Here is a 9,202-nt window from a genome sequence, read left to right as displayed (position 1 = left end):
TCTCCCAAACAGGCCACATGTCTAAGATGGTGTCTCCCTGCCTCTGCTGACCTGGGGTACATGGCACCCAGACTCCAGGCCAGGCTCCAACTCACGAAGACAACACGAGACGTTCCTGGAGCTGGAGGACACCCCAGCACACACAGATGAGGGACACTCAGGACAACAGGCTACCAAAATGACCTGACAATCGGCCTCATTCACACAGCTAAGCCAGCCTGTAATGGCAGCAAAACCAAGAACAGTTTCAGTCACTTGACTACTTGCAAAGCCTCTACCTCTTTAAGGTTGGCTACTGAAAGACTCCACCTTCACTAGTCCACAGCGGCCTTCTCTAAGATCAGCACAGTCCGGTACTGAAACCTACTGGCCCACAAAATGCTGAAGCAACTCAAACATAGAACTCAAACCTTGAATCCTGGAGACGGGAACAAAAAACAACCTCCTTCTTCCTCTCTCCCCTTCTCTCTTCAGTACCCTCTATTTTTCTCTCCAAGGCAGTCCCTCCTCAAACGCCCATAGTTTTTAGCATTTTTCCTGAGGTGTCTGTCTACATCAGCAATGGAGGGGGAGGGGAGCTGAGAAGGATACCACCTGCAACAGTCCCTGGCTTCGATCACTGACTACAGTGTCTGCTGTGTTCATTACCCTGTGCTCATCACCCCACCATAGTACACACAGACACACACATCAACATTAGTCCTCTGCTTTCAGCACTTTTAACCCAGGAATGAAAAAAAATTAATTAGATAAGCCAACAGCCAAACTCCTCTCAATCTGATAAATTTTATTTAAGAACAAAACAAATGGATAATGTCAGAGGGCTATTGGTGGATGGGAGGGAGAATGTAGTAACACAGCCCAAGTGATGCTAAATCTATACCCCTGAATCTAGTACAGTGTGACACGTAAACTAAAAAAAAAAAAAATTTAAAGCAACAAAAACAAAAGTGAAACCACTTTTATCTTCCCACTTAGAAGATAAATTCAGGCTCCTCTACCACACAGGGATCCAGAGTCTGGGCTATAGTGTGAAGCGGCAGTCTGCAGACTCCGGTGACACCTACATGCAGGTCTCTCTGCAACAAAATGATGTCAGGAACTTGGTGTCAAGGGACAGGTAGGTAAAGGAGGGAAATGGGGCAGACAGACAGCCACTGACAAGGGAAAATATTACTGAACAAATAAATATAATAAAGATCCCACCACGTAGGTGCTTTCAGGCTTGGTGCAATTAAACATTCCAAGCAGGCATAATTTACTATTTGGCTCACTTGCAGATTCTCCCTGCACCAGGTTTGTGGCTGGGTCTCAGCATGCTCATCTGTACAAAGGTTGCATTTCAGAGGGTCTGTCCAAGCTGGTCTGTCTTTCAGTGTCAACCTCCACTTAATTGTATCTCTCTCTCTTAGCTCCTGGTTGTGTGAAGCCTTGCATCAAACTGTACTTGCCTGCTATAAAGCAGTTTATCGTTGTAAGAAATGCAGAGCTAGTTAAGTATAGCTCTGCATTTGGCTTCAGAGAGTGCTAAGACTGATGGGAACTCCCCATGGCTGGGTCTCGTGCTCTTGTAATTAAATCTTTTCCTGACCTCACCATTCATCAAGGACCACTTGTCTTTTCGAGATCAAATAAGATCGGGCGCAATCAGGATGGTACTACCATAGACCCACTTCTCTTTTCACTGTTGAGGGTAAACCCAGATTTCCACTACATATCTGGTGGATAGGCCAGGTAATACAAGTGCATTGGCCCTTGAGCCAACAGATTAGGGGAACAAAAGGTTGGAGAGGGGAAGAAGTCCAGGAAAGAGAAAGCATGCATCTCTGAAGTTTGTTAGTCTCTGACTTGGTTTCTCCTGCCCAGTCCCCACAATGCAGTCCAGACGTGACTTCAAAAGGGCTGAGTAAGGCCAGGCCGTGGCACTGACTTCTGAACAGGTAAGGTCCTGGGTCCCCCCGGTTCCTAGTCAGGCCCACTCCTACCCCATTGGGAGGAGAAACTGGTCACGTCTCCTGAGAGACCTCAGTGGTCTCACAGGTAGGGAACTTCCCATCAGGGAGGGGCTGTTTTAACTTCTGGTGTGTGCATGTCCAAATGTATGGTGTGTGAGTGTAAAATCTCCAAGGCTGTGGCTACAGAGATAGATTGGGCTTGACCTGCTACAGAGATAGATTGGGCTTGACCCGCAGTTCTGTAGACGAATCATACGGCTGAACAGTGACTGGCAAGTCCAGCGCCTACCCGGGGATTATACAGGTCACTGAAGCTAAGATTTGTACAAGCCTCGCGAGAGGTACAGCAAGTATCTGTGTGTGCACCCCTGCCTTTGTTGTGCTTCCAACACAATGGGAGGGGAAACAAGGTAAACAGGCAGTCCTGGAGACCTCACTCAAAAACTTCACAAAGGGATTCTCAGGAGATTAGTGTTAACCTCAGTCCTGAAAAGCTGCATACATTATATAAACTTGAATGGCTGGCACTTGGCCTGGCTGGCTTGCAGAGGGTACTTTAGACATCCCCACTCTTCACAGAGTCTGGCAAGCAGTTACCCACGACACTGGATATCTTGACCAGTTTCTGTACTTCAATTCCTGGTTAAGAGTTGTCTGAGCCCTTCCAACATGGGTATGATCCAGTCAGAACAGGCCTGACCCTGGTAGATATCTTTTCTTGTGGTTACATATATCTCAAGGAGAAAGAAATCTCCAAAACCAGGTGCAAGCATACCAGATTCATGTTATGCAGCCCCGACACCCAAGAAAGCCAACAGATTTTTAATTCAGCTTTTATGGCACAAGAAGCCCCTAATATTCAGCAAGAATTACAGAGACAGAGAGCCTGTTGGAATGCACATCACCCAGTTAAAGTGGCAAAGTGTTCATAAACAGGAAGGCTATAGCAAAGAGGGAGGCAAAAAAAAAAAAAAGTGTATAAAAAGGGAGATCAGTCTCCTGGCAGCTGCCATGCAAGGTCAGAATGTTCTACCAGGCCCCCAAGGAGGCCAAAGTTCTGGGTGCATAGGCTCAGGCAGTCACTAGCCAAGAATCAGCATGCAAATTGTAAAAGGACGGGGCACTGGAGGAGCGACTGCTAAAAAGCCTCTTTGCCAGTTCCATGATCTGTCCAGTAGCAACAAAAACTATGTGGAGGCAGTTCCTTAAAATTAATGATTGGGCCCTCCCTGGTGGCACCCCTCCAATGCCCTGTCCTTTTACATAGTGGTTTAAAGCACAGCACTACGAAGATTTCCGCAGCCACTGCAGCACGAGTTCAATTCCTGGTGAGGGAACTGACCCACATGGTACAGCAGACCTTTCCTAACCCACCTGTTGTTCCCCTTAGCAGTGTATTTCAGTACATTTGCCTGTACTGTCTCAACTGAATCCTCACTCTGTCTCAACTGAATCCTCTCACCACTTGCACTTCTGGCCTGTAACCCAGTGCTTGTGTGCATACAAATAAATAAATCTTAAAAAAAAAGTTAATGATAAAGGTTAAAGGGACTGGGCTCAGTTTCTCTTGACCCTTAGAAGCCCACAGACAATGCCAGTACTAGGAGCAGCCTATAATTTTTATAATAGATCCTAGAGCCATCCAAAGGCCATTCTGTCAAAATTCAAAACAAAAAAAAAAAGACAGTCAGACACAGATTTACCAAGCTGAAAGCTAAAATTGCCTTTAAGAAATTTAGAAAGAAAAAAGAAAAAGACCCCACAGCCAGTTTGATTTGGATCCCCAGAAGGATAACAACATTCAAAGGGGTTCCCTGTGATAGGATTGTTATCACCCCATGGAAAAAGCTGTATAAAACTGGAGTCTTAACTCAAGGCCAGTCCTTGCATATGGACCAAAAGCTGCCCCTGTCCCGCCCCTTAACCATGGATTTAATTCCTAAAGCTGTGCCACAGAGATAGTGCCAGTACCTACTTCTGCTAAAACCACAGAGGGGTATCCAAAACACTTTGCACAGCATAAAAAGACTGATGCTTTGACAGACTGTCGATTTCTATAAAAACATTCCTCTTCTACCTGTACAGTCACCAAAAATGAAGTTACGGATCAAGTCAGGACTCTATGCAGTTAACAAAGTGACTGTTTCCCTCCACTTGATAGTTCCAAATCCAGCTCCCTTCATCTGCCTTAAAAAAAAAAAAAAAGTGTTTTCTGCCTCTGCCTGGCTTCAGAGCTGGCTACTGCCTTGCATTATCAAAATGAGAAAATTGGGCCCTCCCTGGTGGTGCAATGGGTGGGAGCACAGAGCTATGAAGCTAGCCCCAGCTGTCTGCACCAGCTGGATCCCTGGTGCAGCAGACCTCTCCTGTCTCACCTGCTGCACCCCTCAGCAGTGCACTTCATCAATCTGCCTGTTCTGCTCCCCATTGTTCCTGGTGAATCCTTTCACTGTCCCTGCACCTTTGGCCTGTACCCCAGTTCTGTAAGCATAGAAAAATAAATATTAAAAAAAAAAAACAAAAAACAAAACTCCTTCCCTAACTTCTATAAATTCAAAATACCAAATTTCTAAAAAGATACAAATCACCAGCAATAGGTGTGGCTCCTAGACTCTCATCTATCACAAGACAAAAATTGGGACCAATAAATGACATCATCATTTGTACTAAAAAAATAAATGTAAAATCACCTTTTCATAATAACAGACCTTGGGGAAAGTTTCTATATTTGGACTGTCAACTGTGAGCTCTTTCTTTACAAAAATGGGGACCATTTAGCTTTAGGAGCCAAACCTAGGCTGGGTAATCTTGGCAATGCCCAACCTTCTACTACTTTCACAAGAACCAACTGACCTTTGCCTCAAGGCCTAGAGTAAGATAAAATGCACACAGGTCTCAAAAATAAACAATTTTTTATAAAAAAACACACCAAAGACAAGGTCATTCACCTGCTAAAAAAGGCTCTGTACAAAGGACTTTCACAGCTAGCCAATAATGACAAAATTTCTCTCACTATGGAGATGTTCTCAGTTCAAGTGCCTGGACCTCCCACTGTCTTAACAGTTATTCTAAATACTTGCTTAAACCAGACACACCCAACCAAGAGACAACATTAAGTACAGACAAAGCTTCCTAGGACTGATGATCTGACTTGACTGGCTAGATAGACTCATTTACAAAACAAAAAGTGCAACAACACAGCATAGTGATAAACGTAATAAAGGGGTCCCTAGCAAAGAGCCAGTGTAAAGTCCGTTTTGAAAAAAAACTTTACAACATCTTTTAAATGCTATTACAATTGAAACTGCCAACACTTCCTTGTTTCTACATTTAACTTGTGGACCCACGTGCCAGGAAACCCAGGAGCACAGGGATGCCACCCCTGTTCCTAAGCTCCCCATACCCCTCTACTCAGTAAAAAAGACTCTGTGGGCAAGACATGAGGGTGCCCACCAGGCAAAGGGGGGTGGTGGAGAATGCCTGATGGCCACTTTTTGCTTAGCATTCACTGCTGGAAACAGGCTCCTGGCTGAGAGAACAAGAGGGTTCCAGGAAAGGCCGCTTTCAAAGGAGCCTTCCTGGGCCAACCATGAAACAGCCTGGGAGCCCCGCTTTCACAGGGATGAACCACCAAAGGGGCTGAGGTTGATCACTAAAGTGCACTTGAGCCATTGTCCCCAAGATCCAAACCAATTAAAATCAAGTAAGTCAAGAGACCCCAGTGGAGAATTCACCCTTTTAAGTTTAGTGGCTTATTCATGGTGTTAATACAGGTGCATCAGGTGGTGTGTTGAATTTTTAAAGATGTTACTGAGATGTATCTCTTGTAGTGACGTTAGCTACACACAGACTTCTTGCTCTGCAAAAAGATAACCAGGACTATCCTATTATCAAGAACAACTTTTATCAGAGTAGGGACTTTGTTGTCTTAGGCTTAGTTGTAACTGAGGGTCAGTAATTACCAGAACAATGGAATCTGCAATACCCTCAACAATTGAGGAGCAATTGCTGATCATATTCTCCTTTACATTTACTCCTAAGCAGGAGGTAGGGACCTGCCAAAGGAGACAAGTCCTGGGTCACTCCTGCCCCTGTACTGGGGGTGCACAGGGCTGGCTCAAGTCTATGGCACCACTGATAGCCCTGCTCTCTGTGTTTCCCACCCCAGATGCCATCAGTGGTTGTCATGAGGTCAGTACCAATCCCAGGGGTGGAGAGGAGGGAGAGCACAGCCCTAAGCACTGTCCCTGTTCTTATCATTCAGGACCTTTCTTCTCCTCCCTACTTGTATTCCCTCAGCCATGAATATGCACCCCCACACCCTTTAATTCGCCCCTTGCACGGGTCCTGGCTGAGCAGTGTCTCACAGTTAATACAGCAGTCTCCCACCCTAGATATAGTGTCCAGGCATTTCTTTCTACCCACCTCTTGTTCAATACTGCATGAAATGCTTATGTGCCTCTTCTGGAGTAGTCTGTGCTGATGTCTGATGTGCCAGAGGTGAGTCAGGTTGCCCCAAGTCACAGAACCCCATGTCTGTTGTCCATGTGTACCTCTTAGATGGCCTCTGGGGAGCAAAGCAGGAACCACCTCTGAGGCCATCTTGGTTTGATTCCTGTCCATACAAATTTAAATGAAGGAGATTTAGCATCTTGATATTTCACAATATTTCCCATGCAATTCAACAAACCAAATCAGTTTATTTGGCTTAATAACTTTTTTTATAAATGTAGAAAGCAAGTCATCTGAGATATAAGGACCATTTGCTATGACTCAGTATTAGTTCAAGTTCAAAAGACTTCATTTAGAATTTGGTTTGGGGGAAGTTTTATCAATATAAATAGTTTTAAAACACTTGATCAAAGAGGATCATTAAATCACTTTGCAAGAGTATTATCCAGGGTGCCAAGAAAGTTTAAAGCCAAATATGGAAGAATACATAGGACTAAATAAAAATTAACTCTTATGATATTAAGAACACTAGGTCTACCTAAATAAGCAAAAAGCTAATAAAAATAGCACAGGGTATTATTTCAATAAAACATAAGTTTTGCCTTTTAAAGTAAATTACCTAAAAAGTAAGGGAAAATCTTTCCTAATATGTCATCAAAAGCAGCCCACAGCCCAAGAAAATTTTGCCCTTTAACAGATGAAAGAAATTAAAGTTTAATTTTATGTAAGTGGTTGTACCAGTTTGCATTCCCACCAGCAGTGTAGGAGAGTTCCTTTTTAAGTATTCTATTGACATTAAGACTTATTTTCTAGTTTTGTAAATATTTATTTATTTGTGCATACAAGAACCAGGTTATAGGCCAGAAGTATCTGAGGCAGGGATGGAGGAGGGGGAATGGGTGACAATATTCATGAGAGACAGAGTGGGAGCAGAACAGGCAGACTGACTGAAGTACATGTTGCGGGGAGCAGTGGGCAAGACAGGAGAGGTCTGCTGTGCCATGGGGTTAGCTCCCTGGACTAGGATTGAACTCGTGCTGCAGTGGCTGCCAATAGCACCATAGTGCTATGTTTTAAAGAATAACAAAAAGATAAAGATATGTCTTTAATCCCTTGCCCCAACAAGTAGGCCCCAAAATTTATTTTTGAAATTATTATAACAAACTAATTTAACATTTTTTAAATTAAATTTATTTATTTATATGGATTGTACATTATTGCTCATTTTTAAACATGTTTATTCCCCCCCCCACCAAGAGTAGTCCCCATAGAATTTCCTCCCAAATAACCTGAATACCATCATCATAGTCCCCAGTGCTCCTTTCTTCCAACCACTTTCCCATCCTTTCCCCTGCGGACTGTCTCTGGTTTATAATTATCTTTTTGTTATTCTTTAGTTTTGTTACTATGTTATCCCCTGATATCTTATTTGGTTCACCTTATTCCTCCCTAAGTAAAACCATCCAATATTTTTTCTTCATTCTGACTTTTTCATTGAGCAGAATTCCTTCTAGTTTCATCTATGTTGTTCCAAATGGCATTAGTTTACCTGTTTTGATTGCTGAGCAGTATTCCATTATGTACATATATCACTTCTTGATACAGTTGTCTAATTTGGGTAATTTGGGTTGTTTCTAGGTCTTACCTAGAAATAGGTGCTGCAGTGAACATAGGGGTGCAGGTATCATTTTGAATTTATGTCTTTGTGTCCTTTGGGTGATCCCTAGGTGTGGAATTGCTGGGTCTTATGGTAGCTCCATTTTCAGTAGACTGAGGACCCTCCATACAGCTTTCCATAGTGGTTGTACCAGTTTGCATTCCCACCAGCAGTTTAGGAGAATTCATTTCTCACCACATCCTCACCAACATTTATTGTTGTTATTTTTATTTTATTTTTAATATGTGCCATTCTTATGGTATAAAGTGGTATCTCATTGTGTCTTTGATTTCATTTCCCTGATTATAAAGGCTATTGAACATTTTTTTTGGCTTTAGGACATCTTGTAGTTTTTTGGAGTAGGAGTTTAGTCATGATGACATTTTTAAGTTTCTGTTTATCTGAGAAAGTCCTTATTTTTTCTTCATAGAGGAAGGGGAGTTTTGCAAGGCAAAGTATTCTTGGTTGGCATTTGATGTCTTGAAGATATGTCACTCCATTCTCTTCCTGCCCATAGTGTTTCTTCAGAGTAATCTGATGTCAGCCTGATTGGTTTTTGCTCTGTAGTTATCTCTTTCTTCCCCTTGTCAGTTTCATTATTTCTGCCTTGTTTTAGACTCCTGTAAGTTTTACTATCATGTGCCTTCTGCAGTTTTCTTTTCACTATGGAAATGTGGTGCTCTTCTTGCTTCTCATATGTCTATTTTCAACTCCTTTTTCATGCCTGGGAAGTTCTCTTCGATTTTCTTCTTAAATAACTTCTCATTTCCTTTTTCACTATCCTCTCCTTCTGGAATGTTTCTGATTCTTTATTTCCTTTTCTCGTAGAGTCCAATAATTGTCGAGCCATTTCCTTGTTCCTTTTCCTTTATATTTCTCTTTGCTTCTCTCTTTTGGTTTTTTTACTTCTCTATCTTCAGGAGTACTAATCCATTTTTCCATTTCATCAATTCCATTTTCTTTGCTTTTTCCAGAATTCTATAGTTTTCCATTGATATTTTGATCTCTGCACTTCTTTCATTACCTTCTTTATGGACTCAAATTATTTCTTCAGTTCCTAATTATTTTTCTCATTTCATTCTTTCCCTTTTCATCTTTATGATTTTTAAATATAATGATTTTTAAATTCTCTATCTGG

Source organism: Condylura cristata, unplaced genomic scaffold (genome assembly GCF_000260355.1).
Source record: "Condylura cristata isolate star-nosed mole 26May11 unplaced genomic scaffold, ConCri1.0 scaffold00015, whole genome shotgun sequence".
NCBI classification, from domain to species: Eukaryota; Metazoa; Chordata; class Mammalia; order Eulipotyphla; family Talpidae; genus Condylura; species Condylura cristata.
The sequence above is the reverse complement of the archived record's forward strand: the minus strand, read 5'-3'. Positions refer to the sequence as shown.